This window comes from Bombina bombina, chromosome 6, assembly GCF_027579735.1.
Source record: "Bombina bombina isolate aBomBom1 chromosome 6, aBomBom1.pri, whole genome shotgun sequence".
Classification (NCBI taxonomy): Eukaryota; Metazoa; Chordata; class Amphibia; order Anura; family Bombinatoridae; genus Bombina; species Bombina bombina.
In genome coordinates, this window is record NC_069504.1 from 1,158,704,438 (window position 1) to 1,158,716,448 (window position 12,011).

The window sequence follows — 12,011 nt, forward strand, 5'->3', positions numbered from 1 at the left end:
TTCAACCCCCATCTGGGCGGGGGGGGGGGGCAGACCTGCATAAATACTAGGCATAGCCTTTAATAAATGACATTCTGTTTTAAACCTGAAACTGGCTGGGTTGTGAATTGCTGATTCCCTATGCAGGACATTGTTCCCTGGTACTAACCCTTGGTACACTGTTGGTACCGTAACAATTCGTTCTTTACTTAAAGAAGTCCTAATTGCATTCGAAATTGAGGATTCTGGTCCTCTTGATACTAAATCTAAACGTTTAGACAAGGTCTTTAAATCTCCTGTAGTTATTCCAGAAGTTTTTCCTGTTCCTGGTGCTATTTCTGAAGTAATTTCCAGGGAATGGAATAATTTGGGTAATTCATTTACTCCTTCTAAACGTTTTAAGCAATTATATCCTGTGCCATCTGACAGATTAGAGTTTTGGGACAAAATCCGTAAGGTTGATGGGGCTGTCTCTACTCTTGCTAAGCGTACTACTATTCCTACGGCAGATGGTACTTCCTTTAAGGATTTTTTAGATAGGAAAATTGAATCCTTTCTAAGAAAAGCTTATTTGTGTTCAGGTAATTTTCTTAGACCTGCTATATCTTTGGCGGATGTTGCTGCAGCTTCAACTTTTTGGTTGGAAGCTTTAGCGCAACAAGTAACAGATCATAATTCTCATAGCATTATTATTCTGCTTCAACATGCTAATAATTTTATTTGTGATGCCATCTTTGATATCATTAGAGTTGATGTCAGGTATATGTCTCTAGCTATTTTAGCTAGAAGAGCTTTATGGCTTAAAACTTGAAATGCTGATATGTCTTCTAAGTCTACTCTGCTTTCCCTTTCTTTCCAGGGTAATAAATTATTTGGTTCTCAGTTGGATTCTATTATCTCAACTGTTACTGGAGGGAAAGGAACTTTTTTACCACAGGATAAAAAGTCTAAAGGTAAATTCAGGTCTAATAATCTTTTTCGTTCCTTTCGTCACAACAAGGAACAAAAGCCTGATCCTTCATCCTCAGGAGCGGTATCAGTTTGGAAACCATCTCCAGTCTGGAATAAATCCAAGCCTTTTAGAAAATCAAAGCCAGCTCCTAAGTCCACATGAAGGTGCGGCCCTCATTCCAGCTCAGCTGGTAGGGGGCAGATTACGTTTTTTCAAAGAAATTTGGATCAATTCCATTCACAATCTTTGGATTCAGAACATTGTTTTAGAAGGGTACAGTCAAGATAAGACCTCCTGCAAAGAGATTTTTTCTTTCCCATGTCCCAGTAAATCCAGTGAAGGCTCAAGCATTTCTGAAATGTGTTTCAGATCTAGAGTTGGCTGGAGTAATTATGCCAGTTCCAGTTCTGGAACAGGGGCTGGGGTTTTATTCAAATCTCTTCATTGTACCAAAGAAGGAGAATTCCTTCAGACCAGTTCTGGATTTAAAAATTTTGAATCGTTATGTAAGGATACCAACATTCAAAATGGTAACTGTAAGGACTATCCTGCCTTTTGTTCAGCAAGGGCATTATATGTCTACAATAGATTTACAGGATGCATATCTGCATATTCCGATTCATCCAGCTCACTATCAGTTTCTGAGATTCTCTTTCCTAGACAAGCATTACCAGTTTGTGGCTCTGCCGTTTGGCCTAGCAACAGCTCCAAGAATTTTTACAAAGGTTCTCGGTGCCCTTCTGTCTGTAATCAGAGAACAGGGTATTGTGGTATTTCCTTATTTGGATGATATCTTGGTACTTGCTCAGTCTTCACATTTAGCAGAATCTCATACGAATCGACTTGTGTTTCTTCAAGATCATGGTTGGAGGATCAATTTACTAAAAAGTTCATTGATTCCTCAGACAAGGGTAACCTTTTTAGGTTTCCAGATAGATTCAGTGTCCACGACTCTATCTTTGACAGACAAGAGACGTCTAAAATTGATATCAGCTTGTCGAAACCTTCAGTCACAATCATTCCCTTCGGTAGCCTTATGCATGGAAATTCTAGGTCTTATGACTGCTGCATCGGACGCTATCCCCTTTGCTCGTTTTCACATGCGACCTCTTCAGCTCTGTATGCTGAACCAATGGTGCAGGGATTACACAAAGATATCTCAATTAATATCTTTAAAACCGATTGTACGACACTCTCTGACGTGGTGGACAGATCACCATCGTTTAGTTCAGGGGGCTTTTTTTGTTCTTCCGACCTGGACTGTAATTTCAACAGATGCAAGTCTTACAGGTTGGGGAGCTGTGTGGGGGTCTCTGACAGCACAAGGGTTTTGGGAATCTCAGGAGGTGAGATTACCGATCAATATTTTGGAACTCCGTGCAATTTTCAGAGCTCTTCAGTCTTGGCCTCTTCTAAAGAGAGAATCGTTCATTTGTTTTCAGACAGACAATGTCACATCTGTGGCATACATCAATCATCAAGGAGGGACTCACAGTCCTCTAGCTATGAAAGAAGTATCTCGAATTCTGGTTTGGGCGGAATCCAGCTCCTGTCTAGTTTCTGCGGTCCATATCCCAGGCATAGACAATTGGGAAGCGGATTATCTCAGTCGCCAAACGTTGCATCCGGCCGAATGGTCTCTTCACCCAGAGGTATTTCTTCAGATTGTTCAAATGTGGGGACTTCCAGAAATAGATCTGATGGCCTCTCATCTAAACAAGAAACTTCCCAGGTATCTGTCCAGATCCTGGGATCCTCAAGCGGAAGCAGTGGATGCATTGTCACTTCCTTGGAAGTATCATCCTGCCTATATCTTTCCGCCTCTAGTTCTTCTTCCAAGAGTGATCTCCAAGATTCTGAAGGAATGCTCGTTTGTTCTGCTCGTAGCTCCAGCATGGCCTCACAGGTTTTGGTATGCGGATCTTGTCCGGATGGCTTCTGTTAAGACCAGACCTTCTGTCGCAAGGTCCTTTTTTCCATCAGGATCTCAAATCCTTAAATTTAAAGGTATGGAGATTGAACGCTTGATTCTTGGTCAAAGAGGTTTCTCTGACTCTGTGATTAGTACTATGTTACAGGCTCGTAAATCTGTTTCTAGGGAGATATATTATAGAGTCTTGAAGACTTATATTTCTTGGTGTCTTTCTCATCATTTTTCCTGGTATTCTTTTAGAATTCCGAGAATTTTACAGTTTCTTCAGGATGGTTTGGATAAAGGTTTGTCTGCAAGTTCCTTGAAAGGACAAATCTCTGCTCTTTCTGTTCTTTTTCACAGAAAGATTGCTAATCTTCCTGATATTTTATTGTTTTGTACAAGCTTTGGTTCGTATAAAACCTGTTATTAAGTCAATTTCTCCTCCTTGGAGTTTGAATTTGGTTCTGAGGGCTCTTCAAGCTCCTCCGTTTGAACCTATGCATTCATTGGACATTAAATTACTTTCTTGGAAAGTTTTGTTCCTTTTGGCCATCTCTTCTGCCAGAAGAGTTTCTGAATTATCTGCTCTTTCTTGTGAATCTCCTTTTCTGATTTTCACCAGGATAAGGCGGTGTTGCGAACTTCTTTTGAATTTTTACCTAAGGTTGTGAATTCCAACAACATTAGTAGAGAAATTGTGGTTCCTTCATTATGCCCTAATCCTAAGAATTCTAAGGAGAAATCATTGCATTCTTTGGATGTAGTTAGAGCTTTGAAATATTATGTTGAAGCTACTAAGACTTTCCGAAAGACTTCTAGTCTATTTGTTATCTTTTCCGATTCCAGGAAAGGTCAGAAGGCCTCTGCCATTTCTTTGGCATCTTGGTTGAAATCTTTAATTCATCATGCTTATGTCGAGTCGGGTAAAACTCCGCCTCAAAGGATTACAGCTCATTCTACTAGGTCAGTTTCTACTTCCTGGGCGTTTAGGAATGAAGCTTCGGTTGATCAGATTTGCAAAGCAGCATCTTGGTCTTCTTTGCATACTTTTACTAAATTCTACCATTTTGATGTGTTTTCTTCTTCTGAAGCTGTTTTTGGTAGAAAAGTACTTCAGGCAGCTGTTTCAGTTTGAATCTTCTGCTTATATTTTCAGTTTTTTTCATTATAAAATTTAAATTATTTTGGGTGTGGATTATTTTTCAGCGGAATTGGCTGTCTTTATTTTATCCCTCCCTCTCTAGTGACTCTTGCGTGGAAAGATCCACATCTTGGGTAGTCATTATCCCATACGTCACTAGCTCATGGACTCTTGCTAATTACATGAAAGAAAACATAATTTATGTAAGAACTTACCTGATAAATTCATTTCTTTCATATTAGCAAGAGTCCATGAGGCCCACCCCTTTTTGTGGTGGTTATGATTTTTTTGTATAAAGCACAATTATTCCAATGCTTTCGCACTTTTTTCTTATCACCCCACTTCTTGGCTATTCGTTAAACTGATTTGTGGGTGTGGTGAGGGGTGTATTTGTAGGCATTTTGAGGTTTGGGAAACTTTGCCCCTCCTGGTAGGAATGTATATCCCATACGTCACTAGCTCATGGACTCTTGCTAATATGAAAGAAATGAATTTATCAGGTAAGTTCTTACATAAATTATGTTTTTCTTGAAGGATGCAGACTTCTTCCTGTACCACTGCTTGAAGAAGGTGTCTTCCAGAAACTGGCAGTAGGACTGGGAGTTGAGCTTGACTCCATCCTCAACCCGAAAAGGCCCCACAAGCTCATCTTTGATACCAGCCCAAACCAGTACTCCACCTCCACCTTGCTGGCATCTGAGTCGGACTGGAGCTCTCTGCCCTTTACCAATCCAGCCACGGGCCCATCCATCTGGCCCATCAAGACTCGCTCTCATTTCATCAGTCCATAAAACCTTAGAAAAATCAGTCTTGAGATATTTCTTGGCCCAGTCTTCACGTTTCAGCTTTTGTGTCTTGTTCAGTGGTGGTCGTCTTTCAGCCTTTCTTACCTTGGCCATGTCTCTGAGTATTGCACACCTTGTGCTTTTGGGCACTTCAGTGATGTTGCAGCTCTGAAATATGGCCAAACTGGTGGCAAGTGGCATCTTGGCAGCTGCACGCTTGACTTTTCTCAGTTCATGGGCAGTTATTTTGCGCCTTGGTTTTTCCACACGCTTCTTGCGACCCTGTTGACTATTTTGAATGAAACGCTTGATTGTTCGATGATCACGCTTCAGAAGCTTTGCAATTTTAAGAGTGCTGCATCCCTCTGCAAGATATCTCACTATTTTTTACTTTTCTGAGCCTATCAAGTCCTTCTTTTGACCCATTTTGCCAAAGGAAAGGAAGTTGCCTAATAATTATGCACACCTGATATAGGGTGTTGATGTCATTAGACCACACCCCTTCTCATTACAGAGATGCACATCACCTAATATGCTTAATTGGTAGTAGGCTTTCAAGCCTATACAGCTTGGAGTAAGACAACATGCATAAAGAGGATGATGTGGTCAAAATACTCATTTGCCTAATAATTCTGCACTCCCTGTAGAATCACGGGTTAATATCTCCTGAGGGGGGATTATTGAACAGTGGGGATTAATCAAATGTGATTTTATGCTGCTTTATGTGTGAGATTTTATTGGGCTCATAGGCTGGCTGTTATAGGGCTGGAGCGCACATGTTTTTACTTACACTTTGGCCCCTATTTAAGAAAGTCTGGTGGACCTGATCTGACAGTGAGGATCAGGTCCGCCAGACCTCTCTGAATGCGGAGAGCAATACGCAGCAATTGGCCGCCAGCAGGGGGTGTCAATCAACCCGATCGTACTTGATCGGGTTGATTTCCGTTGATGTCTGTCCGCCTGCTCAGAGCAGGCAGACAGGTTATGGAGCAGCGGTCTTTGTGACCGCTGCTTCATAATTGCTTTTTCTGGCAGCCTGCAGGCTCGCCAGAAACACAGGGCATGAGGCCCATTTGAGTGCTGCGAAGCTTGTAGCTTGGCGCGCTTTTTCTCATAGCAGGGGCAGTCCTGCCTTGCGCACCACGTGACCGGGTGTGGTCTTGCTTTTATTTCCTATTTCCTGACAGAGCTGGCTGTCGGAGAAGACGCTGTTTCTTTCCTAAGATATGGTGAGTTCACGGAATCGTCAATTACTAGTGGGAATAACACTGCTGTTTTTGCTTCCGGATTGTAAACGGGATAGTTTTTTTTCCCTCAGTTTGTGGTGGGTTGCAGGACAGGTAGGGCCCCTCAGTAATTCTGCTAAGGTGTAGCGTGTTGCCTGGGGTATGTTTTCTTGATTTGCTAAATTTAAAGGGAACATTTATTTAAGAACTTTAGAAAAAAGCAGTACAAGACTGCTAACAAACGTACATCTGAGAGCACTCAAATTGCCTATAAATTTACTAGACCTGGAGAGCAGCAGGAGGCACAAATAATAAAATATAACTTTTATTTAGGCAAATTTAAAATAAATGGACAGAAAAGTTAAAAACACAGGAATGGCATCTAGACTTAAAGTAATAAGTATGGGATAAAGTGACCGGTATTAGTGGCACAAAACACTCTGAACTATAATAATAATTACTACATAAATAACCTAGGATGTCGGTTTTATAGAAATATCCTCATATAGTTCCAATGATAATAAAGAGTCTGTTGTTGGGGCCAGGGTGTGTCTCAGTATCAGTTGATTATAAATGAATTGAGGGTAGGAATCTAAGGCTGTTCAGTGGCACTTGCCTGATTATATAGCTAAACAGAATGCTAATATAGCTCTTATTGGAGGGTGTCAAATTAACCTTCAAATTAGTACTAGATATATGGAATTTACACAGTTCTTATAGGGTTTGCTGTAAGGCACTCATATATTCCATATAATGCAAGTCAAAAAATGAAATTAGATACAGAGTGGCTACAATGGCTGTAGCATAAAGATTTTAATAAAACAAGTGTATGTTTCCAATGTGCTGGGCTGGATATAATGAATTCAATATACATCAATCTGATTATATACTTGCTTTCACTGAGGCGTATATAATAAGTTTACCAACCTCATTAATAAAGTGGAAAAATCGATTTGACCATATCAGGGATAATGATGTAACTGATCCAGACTTTTGCACTTGCTTCATATAATAATTATATGTATCTATGAGTTCCCTTATAAATATTATCCCAAAGAGACCTTGTTACTACAGTGAATTATACTATATGCATATAGTGATTTTAATAGACCCAGAAAAGATTAATTGTGTCATCTATACTTCTGGCAGTCTACCAGGTATATTAGTATAAACGGATCTATATTAATCACAAAATATTACTTGTCACTGTTGTATGTATGTATGTATGTATGTATGTATATATGTATATATATATATATATGTGTGTGTGTGTGTGTGTGTATATATATATGTGTGTGTGTGTGTGTGTATATGTATATATGTGTGTGTATATGTATATATGTGTGTGTATATGTATATATGTGTGTGTGTGTGTATATGTATGTATGTGTGTGTGTGTGTGTGTGTATATGTATATATATATGTGTGTGTGTGTATATGTGTATATATATATATATATATATATATATATATATATATATATATATATGTGTGTGTGTATATATGTGTATGTGTGTGTGTATATATATATATTTATATTAAGTGTACCCACTGAATTGATAAGGTGGGATAATCAATATCTTACTATCTGTTAAGTAAGGGGCAGTTTATCTGTCAAATGAAAGTTTCAATAAGCCAGTTAAAAAAATGTCAGAGTTAATCCCACTCCTAGATTATATATTAAGTCTTTGTTAGGAAATATATACACATTGTCATATTGACATCTCTCCTTGTAAGTATTATTCCCAGTTATATAGCAATCATCAAAACAAGGAGTATATCTGACTATGTACCTTTAACAGTTCAATTTGTACCCTGTGCAGATATATATCTGCGCTTCTAAGGTAGTTTAATTAAACGTTGTGCAGAGCTATCAGTGCTTCAGGCATTCATTAAACAAATAATCAGATAATGCTTTAGATCCCCCTTATATATTCTTCATTTCATTAAGGCTAATTGGGTACATTGATAGGGAGGTATTACCAATATCCCTTCAGATGATAGTATTGCCTAAATATTGTGCCCTTGATAGCTCCAAACTTCCCACAATTGCCACAGTTTAAAGAAATAACAACATATTTATAGATTGCTCCTACTCTTATGCGTATAGACTAGTGAGCGTCTACAATTAGTAAACAGTTTAAGGTAAAGTTTTTTAAGCTAGATTCCTGCTAGATTAAAAAAGAGAGTTAGAGCCCATTAACTCCGCAACCTCCCCTGACATGTTTCGTCGACAACCTTGGCTTTTTCAAAGGGTTACTGCAATGCCATTGTGGCTGGTATTTTTCCCCTTGTAACTCAGCCTATAATCGTGAAATCATTTTCTTTCATGTAATTAGCAAGAGTCCATGAGCTAGTGACGTATGGGATATACATTCCTACCAGGAGGGGCAAAGTTTCCCAAACCTTAAAATGCCTATAAATACACCCCTCACCACACCCACAATTCAGTTTTACAAACTTTGCCTCCGATGGAGGTGGTGAAGTAAGTTTGTGCTAGATTCTACGTTGATATGCGCTCCGCAGCAGGTTGGAGCCCGGTTTTCCTCTCAGCGTGCAGTGAATGTCAGAGGGATGTGAGGAGAGTATTGCCTATTTGAATACAGTGATCTCCTTCTGCGGGGTCTATTTCATAGGTTCTCTGTTATCGGTCGTAGAGATTCATCTCTTACCTCCCTTTTCAGATCGACGATATACTCTTATATATACCATTACCTCTGCTGATTCTCGTTTCAGTACTGGTTTGGCTTTCTACAAACATGTAGATGAGTGTCCTGGGGTGAGTAAATCTTATTTTCTGTGACACTCTAAGCTATGGTTGGGCACTTTATTTATAAAGTTCTAAATATATGTATTCAAACATTTATTTGCCTTGACTCAGAATGTTCAACTTTCCTTATTTTTCAGACAGTCAGTTTCATATTTGGGATAATGCATTTGAATTAATCATTTTTTCTTACCTTCAAAAATTTGACTGTTTTTTTCCTGTGGGCTGTTAGGCTCGCGGGGGCTGAAAATGCTTCATTTTATTGCGTCATTCTTGGCGTGGACTTTTTTGGCGCAAAAATTATTTTCCGTTTCCGGCGTCATACGTGTCGCCGGAAGTTGCGTCATTTTTTGACGTTATTTTGCGCCAAAAATGTTGGCGTTCCGGATGTGGCGTCATTTTTGGCGCCAAAAGCATTTAGGCGCCAAATAATGTGGGCGTCTTATTTGGCGCTAAAAAATAAGGGCGTCGCTTTTGTCTCCACATTATTTAAGTCTTATTTTTTCAGTGCTTCTGGTTGCTAGAAGCTTGTTCTTTGGCATTTTTTCCCATTCCTGAAACTGTCATTTAAGGAATTTGATCAATTTTGCTTTATATGTTGTTTTTTCTCTTACATATTGCAAGATGTCTCACGTTGCATCTGAGTCAGAAGATACTACAGGAAAATCGCTGTCTACTGCTGGAGCTACCAAGCTAAGTGTATCTGCTATAATTTTTGGTATCTGTTTCTCCAGCTGTTGTTTGTATTGCATGTCATGACAAACTTATTAATGCAGATAAAATTTCCTTTAGTACTGTTACATTACCTGTTGCTGTTCCGTCAACATCTAATTTTCAGAGTGTTCCTGATAAACATAAGAGATTTTATTTTTTAAATCCATTAAGAAGGCTATGTCTGTTATTTCTCCTTCTAGTTTACATAAAAGTCTTTTAAAACTTCTCTTTTTTCAGATGAATTTTTTAAATGAACATCATCATTCTGATACTGATAATGGTTCTTCTGGTTCAGAGGTTTCTGTCTCAGAGGTTGATGCTGATAAATCTTTGTATTTGTTCAAGATGGAATTTATTCGTGCTTTATTTAAAGAAGTATTAATTGCATTAGAAATAGAGGATTCTGGTCCTCTTGATTCTAAATCTAAACGTTTAAATAAGGTTTTTAAATCTCCTGTAGTTATTCCAGAAGTATTTAATCTCCCTGATGCTATTTCTGAAGTAATTTCCAGGGAATGGAATAATTTGGGTAATTCTTTTACTCCTTCTAAACGTTTAAGCAATTATATCCTGTGCCATCTGACAGATTAGAGTTTTTTTGGGACAAAATCCCTAAGGTTATGGGGCTGTCTCTACTCCTGCTAAATGTGCTACTATTCCTACGGCAGATAGTAATTCATTTAAGGATCCTTTAGATAGGAAAATTGAATCCTTTCTAAGAAAAGCTTACTTATGTTCAGGTAATCTTCTTAGACTTGCTATATTTTTAGCGGATGTTGCTGCAGCTTCAACTTTTTGGTTAGAAGCTTTAGCGCAACAAGTAACAGATCATAATTTTATAGCATTATTATTATTCTATAACATGCTAATAATTTTATTGGTGATACCATCTTTTGATATCATTAGAGTTGATGTCAGGTATATGTCTCTAGCTATTTTAGCTAGAAAAGCTTTATGGATTAAACTTGGAATACTGATATGTCTTCTAAGTCACCTTTGCTTTCCCTTTCTTTCCAGGGTAATAAATTATTATTTCAACTGTTTCTGGAAGGAAGGGAACTTTTTTACCAAAGGATAAAAAATCTAAGGTAAATTTAGGTCTAATAATCATTTCGTTCCTTTCCTCACAATAAGGAACAAAAGCCTGATCCTTCATTCTCAGGAGCGGTATCAGTTTGGAAACTATTTCCAGTTTGGAATATATCCAAGCCTTTTAGAAAACCTATAGCCAGCTCCTAAGTACCCATGAAGGTACGGACCTTATTCCAGCTCAGCTGGTATGGGGCAGATTACGTTTTCTTCAAAGAAATTTTGATCAATTCCGTTCTCAATTTCTGGTTTCAGAACATTGTTTCAGAAAGGTACAGAATTGGCTTCAGTTAAGGCCTCCTGCTAAGAGATTTTTTTCTTTCCCGTGTCCCAGTTAACACAGCAAAGGCTCAGCATTTCTGAAATGTGTTTCAGATCTAGAGTTGGCTGGAGTAATTATGCCAGTTCCAGTTCTGGAACAGGGGCTGGGGTTTTTTTATCTCTTCATTGTACCAAAGAAGGTCAATTCCTTCAGACCAGTTTCGGATCTATCAATATTGAATCGTTATGTAAGGATACCAACATTCAAGATGGTTACTGTAGGACTGTCCTGCCTTTTGTTTAGCAAGGGCATTATATGTCTACAATAGATTTACAGGATGTGTATCTACATATTCCGATTCATCCAGATCACTTTTAGTGTCTGAGATTCTCTTTTTAGACAAGCATTACCAGTTTTGTGGCTCTACCGTTTGGCCTAGCCTCAGTTCCAAGAATTTTTTTCAAAGGTTCTCGGTGCCCTTCTTTCTGTAATCAGAGAACAGGGTTTTTTGGTATTTCCTTATTGGACAATATCTGGGTACTTGCTCAGTCTTCTCATTTTCGAAGAATCTCATACGAATCGACTTGTGTAGTTTCTTCAAGTTCATGGTTGGAGGATCAATTTACCAATCAGTTCATTGATTCCTCAGACAAGTGTAACCTTTTTAGGTTTCTAGAATAGATTCAGTGTCTATGACTCTGTCCTTGTCAGACAAGAGAAGTTTAACATTGATATCAGCTTGTCAAAACCTTCAGTCACAATCATTCCCTTTGGTAGCCTTATGCATGGTAATTTTAGGTCTTAGGACTGCCGCATCAGATGCGATTTCCTTTGCTCGTTTTCACATGCGACCTCTTCAGCTCTGTATGCTGAACCAATGGTGCAGGGATTACTCAAAGATATCTCAATTAATAATCTTTAAACCGATTATACGACACTCTCTGACATGGTGGGCAGATCACCATCGTTTAGTTAAGGGGGCTTCTTTGTTCTTCCGACCTGGACTATAATCTCAACAGATGCAAGTCTTACAGGTTGGGGAGCTGTGTGGGGGTATCTGACGGCACAAGGGGTTTGGGAATCTCAGGAGGTGAGATTTCCGATCAATATTTTGGAACTCCGTGCAATTTCAGAGCTCTTCAGTCTTGGCCTCTTCTGAAGAGAGAGTTGTTCATTTGTTT